The sequence below is a fragment of the Egretta garzetta genome, unplaced genomic scaffold, assembly GCF_000687185.1.
Source record: "Egretta garzetta isolate BGI_Z169 unplaced genomic scaffold, ASM68718v1 scaffold175, whole genome shotgun sequence".
Taxonomy (NCBI): Eukaryota; Metazoa; Chordata; class Aves; order Pelecaniformes; family Ardeidae; genus Egretta; species Egretta garzetta.
In genome coordinates, this window is record NW_009259860.1 from 1648518 (window position 1) to 1669278 (window position 20761).

Sequence of the window (20761 nt, forward strand, 5' to 3'; positions counted from 1 at the left end):
GTAGTATATAGGGAAAGCTAGCCTATCTTGCATTTACAAAGAGTGAAATAGATGATCTAATAGGGAAGAATTCCATCTACCTACCATTAACTCATGAACTGTAAAGGCTGGTAAAAATAAAAGGTAATGCAAAATTTAAAACCAAACAAAATGACACATTATAAATGCCTCTTCCTTATTTCTTGCAGCAAAAGGGATAATGATAAATACACATACAGTTTTCTCTTTTGAAGTCTGATTGGGACAGAAGGGACACTGCCATATTTTTCATAGAGAAAACCCTGTATTTACAGGAACAATTGAAATGCTGGATTCAGAAGGATTTCTGAACATCTTTAGCAACAGTCTTTTCTCACCAGCTGGAATTGCTGGTCACCTTCAGGGAATAATGCAGCAAATATTGCCTGGACAAAGAGAATTCATCTGCCAAAAGGGTTTTCCTTCTACAGTCATCAAGACTGCATGGCATATTTTTAATACCAGTGCTCAGTCCACTCTGTGCTTGGAGTAGAGAGTTCTTCATATGCTCTGTCCTGAACCAGAAAACAACTATACAAAAAGAAATTGACTGTGACACACTGTGTGTCCGATCTCTGGCAAAGACACTAGACCACTTCACTATGCATTCAGAGAGCTGGTGAGGAGGACTAAGTTTTGTGAGTAAGTGTGGGGTGCTAAAACTTCAGAGGATAGGGTGGAGGAAGAGATATTTGTTATACACATATTAATCCTGGGTGTATTCCTATTTGTGACCAAAACAAGGTTTTGAATGTACTTTATCAAGTCTTCTGCTGAGAGCTACTCCAGCTCATGCCAGAAGAGGGGGGTCTTCTCTTTCCCCGCAACTCCATGGGCATAATATCTGTTTGTCTTGGGTTGGACTACCCTTGTTTTCACAGTTTGTCAGATTGAACTTTTTTTTTAAAAAAGAACTTAGCATTCCAGATGCAACTTATGAATAAAAGCACCAAGTCTGTGTGTTTATACATGTGTACAGTATGCTTTTTCATAACAACCATAAAAGCCAGTACCAGCCCCAAATTCCTTAAAAACTACCCCATATTAGACCTGATGTTCTGATTACGAGGGGGAGGTAAAGAGGAACTGGGAAAATAAGAAACGAAGGACATGTTTTGATAGTGAGATAATACGGTTACTCGTAGTTTCTTAAGGCTATCTTATTAGATTCTATATTTCATTCTGGTTTTTTTAATGTCACATAACTAACACCACCTTTGCTATAATCCTCCTACAAATATGCTGTGTGGCAGTGCTGAGGAATGTCTTGAGTCTTTTTCTGTCTGGACTTGAGGGGGAAATAGGTTTTGAGGAAGCATTTTTGAATGAACAGGAAGATGCACAACTTGTATTTTTTTTCTTATAGTAGCATGGAAAGATACCTACAGATGCGATAGAGTGATAGAATGAATGGAAAGCAGGAATATACAGTGTACTTAAAATGGCGTTATTCATAATAATCCTAAAGAGGAGGAAAGGAGACCTAAAGTGTTTGATTTTAAGAGCTATTCAAGTATTACTGCAGAGGTTAAAAAACAGAGTGATGTGATCAGATCACCCAGTGAGGACAATGACATTAGCAGCTTTGTTGTGAAGTAACTGGTCTGAATTTCCATGTTCAGCTCTGATCCATGACCTGACTAGACCACAATACCACAGTCATTAAGTATGGCAGTTTTTTCACTAGCCAGATGTAAGAATGGTTTGGCCATTTCATTTTTCAAGTAAACCCCCAAATGCTATAGATACAGCAATCACCTTTGTAAAACTTGCCACAGCCTGGGAGTAACTAGCTGGGTTAGCTCTCAGAATGGTAAACCGCCACCACCATTGCTAATACAAGAGGTCCTTGGAGACATAATTAAAAGTCTAAAGAGGAAACTGTCACATTGTTGGAAAGAAAGAAAAGAAGAAAGCCCACCAGGGGACAGAGATCAAATAAGACAGAACAATATTTTACTCTGATCAATTATAAATAACAATTAACAGAAAAATAACTCTGATACAGTTAACTCGTCTATGCAATACACATTGTACTTAAATAACACCTTTCAGATGGGTCTGCCAAGGCATTTCACAGATATTAATGGCAGGGCTCAGTTAATCAGCTTAAGCCAAAGGGAACCAGTGAGGTTTGAGCTCTGATCTAAAACCTGAAGTACGTGATACATCTTGTCCTCCACAGACAACACTCAGTTCCATCTCTGAGGAGTGTAGCAGCTGAAAGAGAGAGATATAAAAAAGCTTCAAATAAATTCGAGTTGTCAGGCCATAGGTCAGCAATGTAAGACCTCAGGAGGTGAACTGTAGGCACACAGTTAGACAACAGACCCAGAAAGTGGATGTTCTGTGTTGTGGTATTGTTTTGCAAGTCAAAACGTATTCTTGCAAGAACAGTAAAACTGAATGCGTTGCCCATACAACTATTTAAGCAATGTTATGTGAGACCAAAGCACTAGTAAGAATGCTGATTTTAGCATTTTGCACAAGCTGGAGCTTATATTGGGGTATATCTCAAGGCTGTGCACATCATATCTATACAGCACCTAAAGCGTACAACACAGCTTAACAGCAGACAGTTCAGGCGACAGACTATGAATATTCCTAAGCTACAAAGAAAAGATATTACTGTCTGTGCGTCCCTAATTGAAGTAAGAAGTATCTAATCCTAAACAGCTAACTAAAATATTTCTAAAGGAACAAGTCAGAGGAAACCCATAAGCTCTTGACACGAGGTCAGAAAATGACATTTATATTTCTTCTGGTTTTAGTACAGAAGGGGCAAAAACTACTGCGTAGTACCAATCAAGTGAGGAATTAATACTAAAGTAGCTTTAAAAAGACATCCAATTCATCTCATTTCAAACATTTTAAAAAAACCAAAACTAGAAACAAATGCCAGGGATGTGTCAGATAGGAAGAAAAGGAAAAAAATGTGGCATCTGTGACAACTTGTGTGGCAGCATAGAAATATGAATATAATGACATATGGGAGAGATCTCAGGAAAGACTGTACACAAACCCTTTGGCAGCAATCTATCAAAACAAGATTCAAAAATTAGATGAAAACTAATGTTTTGAGATAGAAAGGGTATACAGATAGATAATAAATTTAATTTACTTTGCTTAGTGAAATTATGCACTTAAAATTCCCACAGGCAGCTCACTGGAAAAAACTTGCCTAACGTTTTATGCTCAGGAGAATTAAGATCAGGCTGAAACTTAAGGAAGAGAGAATTCCACAGAATTGCCCTATGTTGTTAACCTCTCTGCAGAGACATAGTCCTTAAAATGTTTGTTATTTACCAAATAGTGTTTCTATAAGTAAGTTACTACAATTCAGTAGGAAAAGCATGTGATTTTAAAGAAAATACAAAGCATCAGAGAAAGAGTCTCTTGGGGAAATTCTAATCCCAGCAGCTTCTTCAGGATCAGAATTTCTCCCACTGAGAAAATTAAATGAGGTGGTGACACCATAGAGAAAGGATCCAATACCAGCTAAGTGAACTGAAACAAGTGAATTAGAAACCCCCCCAACTAAATAGATATAATCAGTATGGGAAACAAATGTTCCTCCCACAAGCATGCCACATATGTTGGCAAAAACTGACAAGACAAAGTGATTTGCGTTCATGATTGAATTACATTTGGATAAGCAATGCTGGAAGTATCATTATTCATTAGAATCAATTATTAATCGGAATTTCTTCAATACAATGTGACATTTCACTTTTGCCTTTTAAGCTATGGTAAAAGAAAAAAAAAACAAAACACATGCAGAAATTTCTTTTAGAATAAGCTAAAATATTTATCTGAAACTTTTATAGTCCTTCAGTCAAGCTATGGAGAATAGACAAGAGAAGAGAACACCCCTTTTCTGAATGAGACTATCAACACGGAGTAAGTTTTAGAAATTGGTTCACTCTAAAGCACCTGTGTCAGGATCCAAGGAGGTTACCAGCTTTGGCAGGCAAACTGAAAGGAACAAGAGTCTTGTTTTAATGGAGTAAATTTTCTGGTTCATTTATTAGTGAGTTAAAAAAAAAAAAAAAAAAAAAAAAAAAGAGGAATGTTAAGAACAGGAACATCCAGAACTGTGTAGTGCTTGACAAAGGAAGAAGTACAGGGGACCTAATGTACTGTATAAAAACCAACATATCTTTTTTGAAATTAATTTAGCATAAATTAGATGGGTACAGAACAAGAAATGCTTCAAAAATCACAATGTTGATATTCTTTAAAACATCCTCCATAGCAATTCAATAGATAGAAATACGTTGTAGGGTTTTTTTTCACTTCTTTGCTACAAAACCCAAGTTTTTAAAACCTCAGCCTTCTACAATATGCATGTTATTCGGATTTTTTTTTTAGGCTTAATACAGCTATGGTCATATAGACTTATTAAAATAGATTTTACAAATTTAGATCACACATTCCCAGACAGTACTTTCTCCATAGCATTTGTTTAGTCAAGGAATCTGAAAATAACAATCACTTGGTCCCACTTGGCTCTACAGTTGTATTGTACGGTTTATGAAGCATTATAAAGAAATGTTCAGTTTTAAATGTGAATGTCAAATTTAAATAAGTTTTACAAATACCAACAACCACATTGTATTGCTTTTTTCTTTTAATCACCTAAATGTGGTAGCCAAACTACCTGACATTATCCAGTATACCAGAGAGACTGAAATACACAGAAAACCGGAAACCTCAAGGAAAGTCATTCTGAACTTTAAACTAGACCAGTGGTCTCAACATTTTTTTGATCGTACACCCCTATATAATTTATATACATGTTCTACTATACCAATATATTATAAACATTGTAAAATATTAAAAAAATAGAAACTGCAAAGGGATGAGACAAAGACAAATTAAATAATTGTATTAATTTATTTATTAATAGTACAAAAAATATTTTCTTCCTAGCTGATTACCTCGTGCACAACCCACTTCAGAGAACACTGAGGAATGACAGAAGTTCTCTCTAGGAGTGCTTGCTTTCATCTCATCTGAATAGAGTCTACAATGAGTTACACTTCCATCCTCAGCAATGTCTTCCCCCCCTATTTTTCTTTTCCCCAGTCTTAACTATTGAGCAGTTTATAGAGCTGTTACAAACAGACTGCTTCTATTGCCTCTGCAACCACTCATACTGTCCCCAGTGTTGGCAATTAGCAATCATAGTCTTAATTAGCCTGACCCACCTGGCTATTTTGCTACTAATAAATCAATTAATTCAATTCACATGGAGGAACTTCCGTGTAGTACCATAGCTTAATCACTACTGGTCATCCTTGTATATGACTGTTTTACACACTAGAAAAACTTAGTATCCAGGCTGAATTTGTATGCTCTGCTGATATGCAGTCTGTCAAGCAAGTACGGAGTATGGTTAGTATTTTTAATGTATGTAGGGATTTGGCAAAAGCTTCAGCAGAGTGCAAAGGAGAAACTTGGGACATAAGCAATAAATGCTTTGGCACTCTGAATCAAATGATTTTTACTTCTCCCTGAATGGTATGGATACTGCTCATTGCAGGTCTCAGTTTGCTCACCTCTCTCAGGAGCCTCTGTTACTACTCCATTTGTTAGTTTTTGGTGAGAAATAGAAGCTTCTAAAACCAGGGTAACTTTGTCATTGGCATCTCTGAAGAGCTTTTTTTCTTTTTCTGTAGAAATATCTGCTCCCTTGGGGGCTATTAAGCTGTGCGACCTTGTACTTGCGTCCAAAGATGTCCCCTTCCTGTCTTCCATTCTTTCCACTGGAAAGAGGTTGTCTGGCTCTATCTCTTTAGTCACCTTCCATAGTCAGTATCAAGAGGAATCAGAAAACAAAAATCACAGGAATAAAAGACATTTTATTGTCTGTCCTTTTCTTCTTAAGCACGAGTAGATATTTTTGCAGTTTGCCCCATGTCAGTGGTGCAGACTTCTCCCAAACATGCTTTTTCTGTCATCACCATTGTTTTCCTTGCCTTCTCCTCCCACATAAGGTGACCGAATATCACTTTGCCCCATAAAAGGCTAGTAGAGATTCTCACTAAACTCACTTTTTCTCACCAAAAAGTGAAGAATCTTCTTCTCTACACAGACATACTTTAACTTCTGGAGTCAAAAATGAGTGCAATATTGCTGAAAAGTGTGGCAGGACGTGCTGGATACAGCAACTATGGAGCAGCTGAATTGTTGGCCACAGCTACAATGTTCAGTGAGAACATCTTTCACCACTCCCTGAAAACCTTGAATACCCAAGAAAAACCCTCGTTTCCATTTTGTTACCACTTATTCTGACTAGAGGCTAATCAACCTGAAGTTGTACAAGGAAAACAGGGCATCTTCAGGGCAGGAGAAGAAAGGGGAACAAAGGCTTATCCAGGAGGCCAGAGATTTATCAAGACTAGGCCTTTCCGACCATGGACTTAGTAGTCAATAGGAGTCTACTTCCTGAAGAATAAAATCAGCACTATCTTGAGTAGTAAAAGCCTGATACTTTATGTCCTTGTAGCTTTGTCTCTCGTGATGTTGCACTGACATTTGACAGGTTTCTAATAAGTAAATAATCTATTAAATTAGCATGATACTTTTCAACCTGAGAAGAGATGGAATGACCTGTCGTAAAATAAGAAGTATTTTGAACTTGTGCCCTACATAGCCAGTCCAAAGGAATACAGAACAAATCCCATTGGCTTCTATACCCAGCATCTAGGGTTCCCTCTGAAGCTGAATCCTCTCTGGCTCAGTTTATTTCTGCAGGCCTTGGCTAATGCCCTGTGCATTACTTACTACTGGTGTTTGTGGCAGCTCTTTGGTCTATGCTGCTTTTCACTCTGATATTTAGTGAGTATATAACTTCTGTGAACACAGCTTCTTTGAGTAACAGGCTAGAAGTTTCTAGTCTTTCTAACAGACTAAATGTTTTTCCATGTGTATTTTCGTCTAAATATTTATTGTCCATAATCAGTGACCCTACAACTGACCCTAACATGATATTTCTTCTGCTGGTACTAGTCTCTCTCAGCAATTAAATAAGTGCCTCTCGTGTCTTCTTTGTGAGTCCTGCCCATGCTTGCCACATGACCACGCCCACCATCTTCCTGGTGAGACGCTTTTCTCCTCTTCATCCCCGTTGAGATTTGTCACTTTATTTGCTTCAGCTTTGCTGGATTCTATCAATAGCTCTCTTTCTAACCAGTTGTAATCTGTTGCCTTGCAGGTTTTCCCCTTCCTAAGGCTGAATGCCTTTATATCCAAATTATTCCCCCACCGTGGTGAATTGGTACTGACCACTATATAGTCAGTGCCTTCTCAGAGTACTGTATGAATTACTTGCTTTCATAAAGGAAGTAAGTCCTGTAATGATGCAGGAGTTTTATTACAAAACTTTCAGTTGCTGCAAAGTGTTGATGCCTTTTCATTGCTGGTCATATTCTAAAGTAATATAAAGTAAATAGACCTAAAACAGATAGTAAATTGACCAGGAGCCTTTTTTGCTCCCAAATGTTAGAAAGGCTTGCAATTTGCTAGTTGTATTTGAATATTTTTAGTAGCATTCTTTCAGGGAAGGAAGAAAAGCATCTGCACAGAAAATGAAAAACCATCTTAGACATCATGACCATTACCATAGCGTTTTATTTCACTACATGATGCAACTCAGAGCATTGTGCATGCTAGTTCTCCAAAGCAAAAGAATGTGATTGCTTTTCACTAGTAGCTATGTTGTATTTTGTGTAATTTTTGATAGTGTTAAAATCTTAAGGGAAGTATTCCTTCAACATACAGAACTAAATGAAAACGAAATTTAAAAGCATCAAAGGTTGGCTTGGAAGCAAATGGAAGAAAGGTGTTTGAGGGCAGGCAAATGAGATTACAGTGAAAAATGAGAAATGCTGTAAAAAACTCTGTAAAAGACTTGAAAGACAGTTGAATATATGCCTCAAATAAGGAAAGAAAACATATGTGTAAATTGCATTGTGGAAAAGGATTAATTTACTATACTAGAAACAGAGTGATCAGATACTACTTTTTACTTGCAAAAATTGCATAAAAAATGAAAGGTAGGAATAAGCAACAAGAGTATGTATCCTTTTCTGTTGTCCATTCCTGTTTATTTCATATGCAAGGTCTTATGCTTCTTTATCTCTTCTACACGTTCAGGTTTTTTCCTTTCATTTAACAGGGGACTTCACAAACATTATCAAGTTGCCTTGCATTGTAATCTCCATTTGCCCGCCTTTGCTAGAAGCCATTAAATGGATTCTGTACACTGAGCTTTTTTGTTACTTTTCTCACAATTGTATCTCAGCAATGTAATTTGTATTTATCATCTATTGTGCCCTCTCAGCCTCTTCCTAGCAGCAGAAGAGTGTACACCCTAGTGTTTTGGAATATTTCTGTATATGAAAATTTACCCCACTGTATGTTTACCCTAGATGCAACAAAGTCGGGAAGTGCACTTTGGTTTTGGAGCAGAAATTGTATTTGGAGCAGAAATTGGTAAGATTTGCACAGAATTTCAGTCACAAGAAAGTTTGATCTCCTGTACAGATGAAAATTTTTTGGTCAAAAACTGCACTGTTCCAGTGGAGTATATTTAATGACCAGTTTTCCTCTCATAGCTTTAGCTCAGCGTACATGTCTCTACTCCTGTAAATTGGAAACTTCTTATAAGACTCGTTTTACACAGGAGGAACTGAACCACAAAGACCCTGTAACTTGGCTGAGGTCACACAAAAAGAATAAGAAGGAAAACAAAATTGAACCCAATTTTCCCAAGAATCCTTGAGGTGCCCCATGAGGCATTCTGCCTCTAGAGTAACTGCTTCTAGTATTTGCAGATTTGGTATGCACCTCTGGTTATGAACAGCATCTTTATTAGTATGCAAAAATAAGTGCAATCTTGAAAAGTACTTTTGTTGATACAAAGACTTTATAATATATGTTAAGATGACAGCATCTTTGATCCAGAAGACATGCTTGCTACTAATAAAAGGCACTCGAATGGAGAAGTATATCTACTCCTGTAACTTAAGTTATATAAATTATTTTATGGGGAAAATGAGTGTATTAATTTACATATTTCCATGTCACTTTTGTTTCATCAACACACTCCATGTTTTTCCTTATTTTTAATTCATGGGAGAAATTATATCTCAGGATGGAAGGGGAGACAGTGAAAGATAAGTGGCTCGAGGGTTAAGAGAGAAGTTGTACTGTATGTTACTAACATGGAGAGCAGAGGAAGAAATGGAGAGAGCTTGAGTATACAGACATCTATGGTGACTAGAGAAGCAGAAGCCAATGATGACATGAGAAAACGGCAGAACTAGAACAAGGAGAAGGAGCATTTAGTTAAATAAGTCACTTGGAAGTATTAGATCAGTATTGAAGGCAAAATACATTGGGACAAGTGACTCTGAGCTATTCCGAGTATTCACAGAAGGAATTCTGCAGTAGGATGAAGCTCAGTACCTGTCAGGTAAGCAGCTGTCAGTGTTACTGAGGATCAAATGATTGGTGTCAACAAGTGTTCTTTGAACTATTTGTTTATAATTAAACATCAATATACCTTTTGTATGTGGATGATCTGCTAAGGATATGTAGACTGCATTATTAGACAGTATCAACATGAACTTCCCTGAAGTGTTTGAAAAGTAATTAACTGCTTCCTGAGATGGACTACTTGTGCCTTCTAAGAGAACTAAAAGCAGTTACTTTTGTTCACTTCATGCATTCAGCGGATTTTTGAACATGACCTATTTCCACTTATTTGCCCTTCTATCAATGTTAATAAGGGAAAGCAAAGAGAGCATTTATTTTAATATACCACAGAAAATATGATAATAAACATGTGTAGAGTCTGAAATTTCTTTTCAAGTATAGAACAGGACTTAGTCTGAATTTTATTGTGGTCCCTTACACTAAAAGAGTCATATGTTTGTGCAAATCAAAGTAAATATATCTATTTGTCTTAAATAATAATAGTAAACAACAACAACAATGTTGTTTTCAGTCTTACTGTTTATCTCAAATAGATCACACTGCAGCATTCTCCACCCTCATTGGGGACCTGTTTTTTCAAGCACACACCCAAGCTTTTGCCCAAAAGTGGGAAAAAAAGAAAAGTAAGTCATAATCTAGGGTGTCCAAAATAAACTATTCAAGGTCAGTAATAGCAGCTGTATCATAATCCTAACTACTTCCTTTTGTAGCTCTCAGCATGGAAACCTGACTGCCAGTAGAACTGATTTTAATGACAAATGATTGAGAGAAGTTTACAAGACACATGAACATCAACACAAATTACCAAAGGGGGACGAAGTATACCCACTGCCTGTTAAATGGTGCCTTCGTTCTGCATTAAAACATGGGGTAAAATTATTTAATACTCTTCACCTACCTATCAGATTTAGTTCACAGATCCAAACTTTCCTTTGTGTGGAGTTTGTGTTCTCACATGGCTTAAAAGCTTTTATTCTTGAGGCTCTGCACTACTAAAGAATACTGTAACCAATTTTAAATGCTGAACAATTTTTAAAAGTCAAATTCAGATGCCAAGTACTCTCTGCATGAGACAAATTAATTTCTTCCATTACACCTGTAAGCACTGCAAGTGTTATGTATCTTTGGCAGCCTTTATCTGAAAGCTAATTCTGCTGTTTGACTTTATTCTTGTTACTTACATAAACAAATTTCTGCAAACAAATACTTTTCTACTCTGGACAGTCCTATAAGTGACAAATTTCTAATTTTGGCTGTGATGTGAGATGCATTTAGTGAGTATCACACTGGAGAGATCTCTTATTTCATACTGTAATCACAACTAGTATCTGAAAAGATTTACAAGAAGACAAAACAATCATCCTGCCTTCAGTCCAAAAATTATTGCTTCCTGAGAATACAGTGAATTTAAGAAATCCCCAGTCTGGATATGACTTAAGTATCACATGTTAGTTCTGGGACAGCCAAATATCTTTACTGTGGTTAGTGGTCTGCAAGACAGTTGGAAAGATTTCAGTTTGATCCCTGCTTTTGCATACTTGACCAAACAGACAGCTATGTTCGTGCCGATATAACATCTTTCATCCAAGAATCTCTGAAGATGCACAGCAGGAAAACGCTGAATTGTTGCTGTTCTTGGGGTGATTTTACAAAGAAGGGGGCCATGCATGGAATACCAAGAAATCTGAAATAAATTTTTCAAACTTGAGAATATGTCAGTATGGGAGATCTAGTTTTTACTAATGTTAAGTGGTTTTACTAATGTAAAGTGAACAGCTCTATGTCAAGCCAACCAGAGCTTAGCACCCTCAAAAATTGTTGCCCTGGGTAGGTCTTAGAAGGTAGTTTTCAGGAAAGAACGCACAAGTCTTCACTGGGTTGTCGATGTAACTCTATTGGCAAGGCTGTAGTTAAACTTGAACAGACAAGCTTTTCAGGATACCGGCTAATTCTGCACAGACCTACCAGGCTATCTACAAGGGGTTTCAAGAGTCATGTAAAAGCCTTTATTAGCTTGGTTTCTGTCCTAGTTGGTAACATCTGTACTGTTTTTGTAACTGATCTGGCAATCTTTGGATCAGCAGAGTCACAACTACTTGGCTCAGCTGTGTCTTGAAACACATGGCATGGCTTACTGGAATAGAGGAATTTTGACAATGATAAGGTTGATCATAATTTTAGTAACAACTTTGGTGGCAAAGTAAAGTGTATTTCATATGTTTAAAAACTGCAGATAGCAATTAGCTAGAGGAAGTTACAAAAGCTCTGAAGACAGGGTTTAAACTGGTCTTGGTCAACTGAAAGCAGATAAGAAGGGATTGTTTAAATGTAACTGGTAAAGAACACTATAGAGTAAGGTAAAAATCAAACAAAAAAAGGACTAGCATCTTGGATATTGTGGATCACGGTAATACAGATGGGGAGATCAAGTTAGAGTGGAACATAAACTGACTAGATCTGTATGATATTAAAAGGCAAATCCCATTTTGACCTGTATTACCAAGAACTTTGTATATAAAATACACGAGGTAATTACTCTATTGTCTATGGATCAGGAGAGGCTCCAGCTAGGAACTATTTGCAAATCAGTCCAGTGAACTTGCTGATGTTTATGGTAAGTTGAGTAGTACTCAGAGAAAATCAACAGGAGGGCTAATAATTTTCAGAAATACAACCTGTGAGGAATGCTTGAAGGAAAAGGCATTGTTTGGTCTATGGGGGAGGTGGAAGTCCGGAAAACAACATGATAAAGGTCTTCCAGTGCTCAGAAGTCTGCTATGAAGTCCGTCTAGGATAGGACAAGAAGGCTTCAGTTTATCTATAGGGAAAAAAGATGGTTTGTTTAGCTATTAGGAAAATCTAACATTAAACGTAGTGAAGTACTGGAGTAGGCCACTTACTGGAGGGTGTAGTGGGATTTTCTAGAAAATTCTGGACCAACATCTCTTAGAGATGATCTAGACATACTAATCTTGTCTCAAAACCTTGAGATTTCATCCAGACCCAAAACTCTGCAATTCCATGAATTCAGGGTGACATACAGACTGCACGTATCCAGTTGAAAATGAAATAACGTATCTCTGTTTGTGATATACAGTGGTGATGCTGAATGGTTTGTGTCCCCTGCTCACCATCACAATACCTGCTTTTCATCTAAAAGGCACAATACCCGTAACCTGTTGCTAGTTTATGTTGATGGGTTTGTTTTTCCTGGTATCAGTGATTAAATTTAGAACCTAAATTATTAGTCTAGCCTTTGTAATAATACCATAAAGTACTCTAAAGGCTGGAGATGAGTAAAATTGGTTTGAATAAGGAAACTAGAGAGTGAAGTATTATGAGAGCTAGAAACCACCCGTTACGTATTTGTTCTGATGCCTCTCTCTTACAAAATAAGGTATTCTGAGCTAGTTTCACTCCTGATGAGTAGCATTTTCCTCTGGAGTCTGGCAGCATTGGTACACTTCTACAACAGATTTCCCAAATAAATGCCTCCTCAAATTATACATGGAGGACCAGATGTCAGTGTCTTCCTCCCGCATATATGTGGGACTCCAATTAAAGAGCATCCTTTCTTTCATAGATAGGGTTTATTTTAGCTCCCATTTTTAAGTAATGATTTCCATTGTATCAACATCCCTTACAAAGCACTAAGCAATGCTTGTGTGTGTGCGTGTGTGTGTTTGCTCTGTAAAGGAATAAGAACACAAAGAGGCCGAAGAAGTTACAAGGAAGTACTTTTTGTCTTTTGAGAGAAATATGTGAAATGAGTTAGAAGAATGCAGACAGTAACTATCCAGCTTCCTTTTAAAAATGTGACTTGGACTGTATTTCAAACATTCTTTTAACTTTCAGGGGAAAAAAGAAAAAAAAAAAAAAAGAGAAGAAAACATATTGAAACCCTAACCTATCCTATATTATTAAAGACTGAAACAGGAAATAGCAATAATGTTATGGGAGGCACTGACAATAAAGCTTGGAGTCATGTACTTTCCACACCACCAAAACCCACAAGACTGTAGCTGCTAGGCTTATGTAGCTGAAGATTCAGTTAATTCTGTGATTATTCAGTTATAGACTATGGAGTAGTAAAGCTGGTACTTTAAGTTCAAATATTTTATTTGCTAGTCCTGTCACTGAACTGAAGATGCCAAATAACAGCTGCTGAGATCTAGATTTTGTAACAGTCGTCATAGTTCTTATCTCACAGTTGTGGAATTTCTTCTTTAGAAGTAATATATTTAGTTTGCTATCTGTACAATACCCATTAATTGGCAGTGACAGCTCAGGCAGAAGAAACATGAAAAATGTTGGCACCTTGGACTGGGACAGGTCTTAAAGCTGTTTTTCAGAGCAAGATGGAGCGGGTTGTTATTACATCGCTTCTATTTTGCTGCAGCAACTATTATAACTGTTTTGATGCTTCTGAGTACTAGAACATTTAAAATTATGGTGTCTAGATCACAAAAGCAATCAGTGCTACCAACTTCCCTTACTTATGTGTATCAAACATAAATAAGTCTTTTGCTTGTACACAGTGTATTCGTTCACAGAAGTCATAGGGCACAGGATACGGCACAGGATACATGTGTATGCAAGCTTTTCAGATGTACCCAGAAATCAGAAATACAGTGTCAAATTAAAATGTTCGCTGTATACAGCATAATTTTACAAAGAGAATCTCAGTTGCTGCAGACTCAGTGCCATATTCTAAGAACTGCCAGCCTTTCTGAGAGAGTATTTCACAAACAGTTTCTTGCTGTCCTTCAAATGGTAACTACCTTTGTCTCCTCTTTAGAGCCATTGCCCTGCCTTCCTCACATCTAGCTCTCCTCTGAGAGACGTATTCAGTGACATTACTGGTAGGGTGGAGTATGGAAACTCTCTCTAATCATGTTTGTAAATTAACTTTTGTAGTAGAAAGCCACATTTTTCTACCCTTGAAATCAAATATAATGACTTTTCTGCCCTGCATAATTGAAACTCACGAATTAGAAGAGTTACAAATGCTGAAAGATACACATTTAAATTTTGAATTGACTCTAAAAACATTTTTAAGTTTTAAAAAGAACCACTCAGCCAACCTGTCACTATTTCCTTTATTCTCCTTGCCCATCCTTACACACATGGAATAAATTCCTTTTTTCAATTTCATACACACACACACACACACACACACAAGTGGGTTCAATTTAGCATTTTTAATTCAGAAAATACAACCAGAACATCCACAAACTTGGAGAGATTGGTCCAAGGTCCAAGATCAACCCATTGGATGTGAAATCAAACTAACTGAAAGTGGGGCAGCCAAAGGAGAGAAAGGCAATTCAGAGTTCTAACTGGATAGCACTGGCAATTCCAAACAGTATTTGGCTTATGATTCAGTGGCAGAAGTGCATGGAGGAAAAAGTACTTTAAAAAGGAAAGTAGTTTTTGGACACAGTTTTTCCATTTTCTACTTTCTCCGGGTTCCTCAAATTTTAAGCAGTGCCTATAGCAAAGTCTATACCTTCTTTCTGCAATTGCACCTGGCCCCACAGTGTGAAAAAAAAGGCTAGTAGATGTTCTCAACAGAGTATTTGTAATAAAGAGCAGTGAGAGTACCTCACATTCTAACTACATCTTTGGATGTGAGACTTAGAACTAAGCTCAAGTTCAGAAAAGACTGATTAAGTATCTGCACTTAGAGTAGCTGAACCCTCTGCTAGGAGATGTCAAAATCTAAAAGTTGGTCTTTGGAAATAAGGCAAGGATCAAGCTGTCAATTCTTCTGCCTTCTTTTCTTTCTCTTGACATGAAGATCAAATTGTATTTTAATATTTGAAGCAATTATAAAGGAAATAAAAAAGGAATAAAGAAGTTATGATGCATGAGGAATCATTATGCCACATTATTTAAAGCCTGCTTTTATGCTCTCTACTGTATTCAGCTTAGGTTGCCACATCCGTTTTAAATCTCCATTTAAGCAAGGGGTAAATAGCAGAAAAATTGTTCTGCTAAGAGTAGGGAAATCCTAGCAGTAATCTTTCAAGACTGGACATGACAGATTTTGTGACTTGCCCTGCAATATCACATTTGACATTTTTGTTGCTTTTAAGGCACCAAGTTACCAATCACTATTAGCTGCGACTGGGGCATTTTATTTGTTAAACCTCATCTACAAAAGCAAGCTAAATGCACAAATGCTCATTGTAAGATACCAGGATAAATGAAGTAAAATCCCATCAACAATTAAAGTTCAAGACTAAAGCAGTTAAACTGGAAAAGAAAAAAAGAGAGACTTTCCCATCATGCTTAGAACTCTCCAAGGCAATCACTTTTGACTGGAGTAATATAAGGAAAACAAATGGTAACACACTAAGAGAACTGAAAAACACTGAGATTCACTTGGGAAAAACACCCTCAAGTGTTATATGAGATAAGCTGAGACATATTCCAGAACGCATGTAGAACACTACGTGTGGTCTCTGACTAGCAATTACTAAGCTATAGAAAACAATTTTGATGGACAGAGATTGGAAGTGACAACAGAGAAGGAAGAAACTTCAATCTAGAGACCTCTTAAATGTACACGTGCATATTCTCATTGGAGAAAGGACAACCACAGAACTAGCAAATAGATCCAAAATAAGTATTTTTACTTTCTTTACTACTTTTAGCAAGTTGCTGAAACTTACTGCACCTTATTCTCTTCCTCTCTGAAGAGGGTTGAACAGTTTTGTTTCTTCGCTCATGTTTAAAATCTTCAAATGTCTCTTACAAAAGCTGTTGTAAAACTACAAAGTAACATCTATAGCTATCGCTTTTAATATATATTCTTTCAGCTGAGCTCATAAAGTACTGGAAGCACGTTTTGTCTTTAAGAACATCTGTTAATGCACTTGGGAAAGTTTAGGATAAATCAAACTGTGTGGTAGCAACCTCTAAAAGAGAGTTAGAAAAGATTGGGTACAGAGGATATGGTACAAAACGAAAAAAGAAGGATATGCTTCAGACCTTTTTTTCATCTCAAAAAAAACACTGGGAGGATCTAGCAATACTTAAGTGCTGGAAAAGATTCAAATCACCTTTAGTATTTTAGTGCAAGAGGCAAAAGAAATGTAATTAGCTGCTCTTAAATTCACTTCCTGAATGACAAAAATGCTTTTTGACTGTGAACACTGAAGTATCTGTATTATTTGATATACTTTTCATGAACTTCATAGCGAATTTTGTCAGTTGGTGAACAGGGGTTAGAAAGCTGTATGTTCATAAGTTAAGAAATGTTATCATTACGAGTGTCTACACAACATTAATTCAGCCTCTTTGTGTGATGAGTACGCGGTGTCTGAAATTATATGAGCATGTACTGTTTTCTCCTTGCAAGATCTGTCTGTATCAAGTACACAGAATGAGTGTCTATACCATGAATGAATTTTCTTTCTTAAGACTCCTGCTTAATCTACTGCTTAAATTTCAAGGTGTGTGATGAATGAGAGACGAAGAGAAAGACAGACCTAGGGTGAAAGCAGATGAAGCAGTTAATCCCACCCTGGAGAATTTTATTCTACCCCTGCCTCTGAGCTCCTTTGCAATCCTGGGCAACCCCCTTCGAACAAAATGTTTACAGTTGTTCACTAGTTTTTCACTTCTTGCCTCAGGTCCCTGTGGTCCATAGCTAAGTTTAAGTGAACTCCTCCAGAAGTAGTATCCTTCATACTCTGCCTACCTCAGGTCAAATTTCAAACTCTTGCTCTAAAATACCAGGAAATTATAGTTTGCTAGGGAAAGCATTAGGGCCTTTTTTATCACAAATGCACAAATAGTCTTTCCTAGTTTGATTCTTGAAAATGGTTGAACTTCTGCCAAAATGTCAGAATCTGACTGATTAACTAGATAAAACTCAAATAAAAAAGTTTAAGAAGAAGGGGAAATAAAAGACAAAATGAAAAAAGGGAAAAGAGAAATCTCTAATAGGAAGTAGGAGCCTACCTTTTGTGTAAATCATGCTATAAGCCATGCTACCTATTGTAGAGTAATACTCAGCATAGGAACTTAATATAAACGTTCAGTAAGCGTAGGGATGCTACTGCCATATTTCTGAATAAAATGAATAACCAGGTTAGGACATCATGATGGTATTGGTCTAAAATGTTGATGTTTACTTTTATGCTGAATTGGATTATTTTCCCCTTCACTAGTTGTGGATTACAGAAAATAGGCTTTATATACAGGACTGGGAATAATTTCTCTGTTGGAGATTCTTTCTACTGGTAAACGTTTTTTTCATTTACATTTCAATTATACTATTCTCTAGGTGTTCTTTCTCACCTTGTCACCCATCAAAATATGGAGGATTTCAGTTGGATATGTTGCTATAGCCCCTTATAGGCTACTGATGCTCTATGCCCTGCCTCTGCTCTGTTGGCTGGGCACATCCTCTGGGCTGCACCTCCAGGTTTGCAAAATGGGCAGAAGATTCCAGTGAACCATAAATTCCTTCAGTGAGAAGGAAGATCAAGACAGCAGAGAAATGCCACACTCTGCAGACATCTATACTTCCATTCCTCTCAAGCTGCAGTTCCTGCTCAGAGTCTGTCTTGAACTTGCAACATCTCAGTGCTCCAATCTGGAAAATCAAAATAAAAGTGAAGAAAAACACTTTTCTGACTAACTTTGTTCTTGCTAATTAATCTCAGACCAATGAGTACTACTAGTTCTTTATAGTGGTTATAACTAGTTTTGAAGGAAAATTACAGTGAGAAAGTATTTGCTGTATAGGATAGATATTCCTGTTGATGAGACTGAAATTGTTAGAGACACTGCTGTCTTCACTAACAAGTATCATCAGTCTAAAAAGCAAGGAAAAGTTTAGGCTTTGCTCCGAAGTTATGAAACCTTACACACAACCTCCAAAATTGAAGGCAATTACTCACTCTGAGAAGTTGTAAGACAGTCCTGTGACACAGTTTGAGACTGTGCGCTCTCTTTTGAGGTGGTCATTGAACTACAAGTAAAGATACATTGCCATTTTCTGCAATATCTATGATGTCTGCTGATGTCACAGTTACCTCAGCAATATAAAGAAACAAAAGCCACCGTGCAGGTGGATGGAATAGTATTTTAACAAGGGCCCTATCCTCTTAGGATTATCTCAGATATACTACTTAGCAGGCAAATCTGAAAGCAAGAACTGAATGCGAATTTAAAACACTATCGCCTATGTGAATGAAAGTATGATTCTGAAAAATGTGAAATTTCTGAAACGCTTGGAGCTTGTTCAGTCCAAAGTCTAATGATGATGTATATTCAAATGTCACCAGTTAGCTATTTTGCTGCTGATCCTTTGAGCAGAAATGTCTTATTCCACAATGTTTATCCTGTAATCCCATACTGTCAACCCAAGAATCAGAACTCCCAACAGCCAACTTGCCTCCAGCTATTTTACCTCCTCAGCAGCTTTCAAGAGGCTGTAATATACTGTCAATACAAAAGCCACTGGCTTATTGACAGGTGGAAGGAAAAAAAAGGGAGGTTTAAAAAAGCTGAATTAAACAAGATAACAAAGGAACGACTCCAGAAGGAATTATCAGTTTTCATACAAAATTACTTAAAATCTTTAAAAATAAAGTAACTAGAAGCCGTTAATGATTGCATTACACTTACAAGGTTCTTTGTTTGAAATGATGGATCAGAGCTTAGATAAATTGTTTTAGTGTGTGATACAGGTTATCGTGACTGTAATCTACTGGTTTAGCGAATATAGGAATGTGTCCTTCAAATGCCTAGCCCCAGTTAAAAGAAAAAAAATCTCACTTTTCCGAAGTATTAGAGAAAGACGGTTTTATAGGTGAATGGCCGTCTACCTACTATAAGCCTTTTCTTTCACAAAGCTGTAACTCTCTACAGCCTTTCATTCACTTCTGTGAAGCTGCACAGTGAAGACTAGCCTTGTAATGGGCATGGTGTATCCTTATTCTAGCAGGTGACCATGCCTTTTGCCAGCTAAGGTTACAGCACTTTATTTCTGTGCTGCATCAAGCTCGCTTGGACCCTCCCTCCTTCGTGTGAGGAGGCATGCATGTGGGCCTGCAAAGGCTTTAACCACTAGGGGGCTGTGTGAACACAACTTTTTGGCAACTTCTTGGCCCTTCACTGGTTCAAAAGGGCAAATGCGCTTTTACGGTATGGTAAAATGTGACTCTGAAGTAATTAACCAGGTTTTTCTTAGCTCTCCCCTTTGACAGAAAACACATCAAATCATGGCTTAATTTGTCCTGTGAATTTTTTAGAATGACCATGAATTACTCAAAATCTTTGTTGGTGATGGTACTTGTGTAAAAAAATGCAAAATCCTAAAAAATGCAAAATCCTTTTGAATCATCGTGTGAGCCTGAAACATGCTCCCTACAACTCAAGGATCGAGACTAATCCTGATGAAGTCTGGACCTGGCAAATCCTGTCCATAAGCTGACACGTATTGTGCCTGAGGAAGGTGTCGGACAACTACCCAGAAAACAGAACAAAATTTCCACAGAAACACAGATAACATTGAGATAGAGCCAACCAGCTTTTGTGAAAACCTGGTTTTGATACTAGTATAGATCATCTACCCTTCCCTCTTCTGACGGGCACTGGAAATGCACAACTGTTACAAAGATGGCAGAATCTGGTAAAAAAAGCCTGGAAACTTGGTATTTCACAGGGACACGCTGTTCATTACACTTTAGAGTTTGCTGCGGTTTTAGTCCATGGCAGATGCAGGAAAAATCAGAAGTGCCAAGCAGCTATCTATTTCATATACTTGACCGGCCTCCTCTCCTGGTCTTCAAGTGCCTGCTGGGTCATCAAGGCATCCGGCCACACCACAAGGGAGCAGGAGGCAAAATGTTCTATTATTTGTATTTCACGACACCCGAAAAGCTCTCCTAACATTCACTTTTTTGAGATCCAGCCCTACTCTCGTATTTATAGAGGGCCTGAGGAAGGGAGCCGATTTTGACAGCAGCGCTAGTGACCCTCGGCGCCTTCACAGGCAGGAGGCACGGCCAGCCAGGCTCGGCTATCAGTACCTGCAGATAAAAGCCTGATAGCCTTCTGTCATCTTCCCTTTGTCAAGCAACCCATGCGACGCCAAAGGTACCCGCCACCCCCTCAGCGCCGTGAGCGGGGGACACGCGGGAGAAGGCTTTCAGTCGGCTACAGGCGGGGGTAAGGGACGCCCGCGCCGGGGAAGGCGCCGCGCGGGGACGGGCGCTCC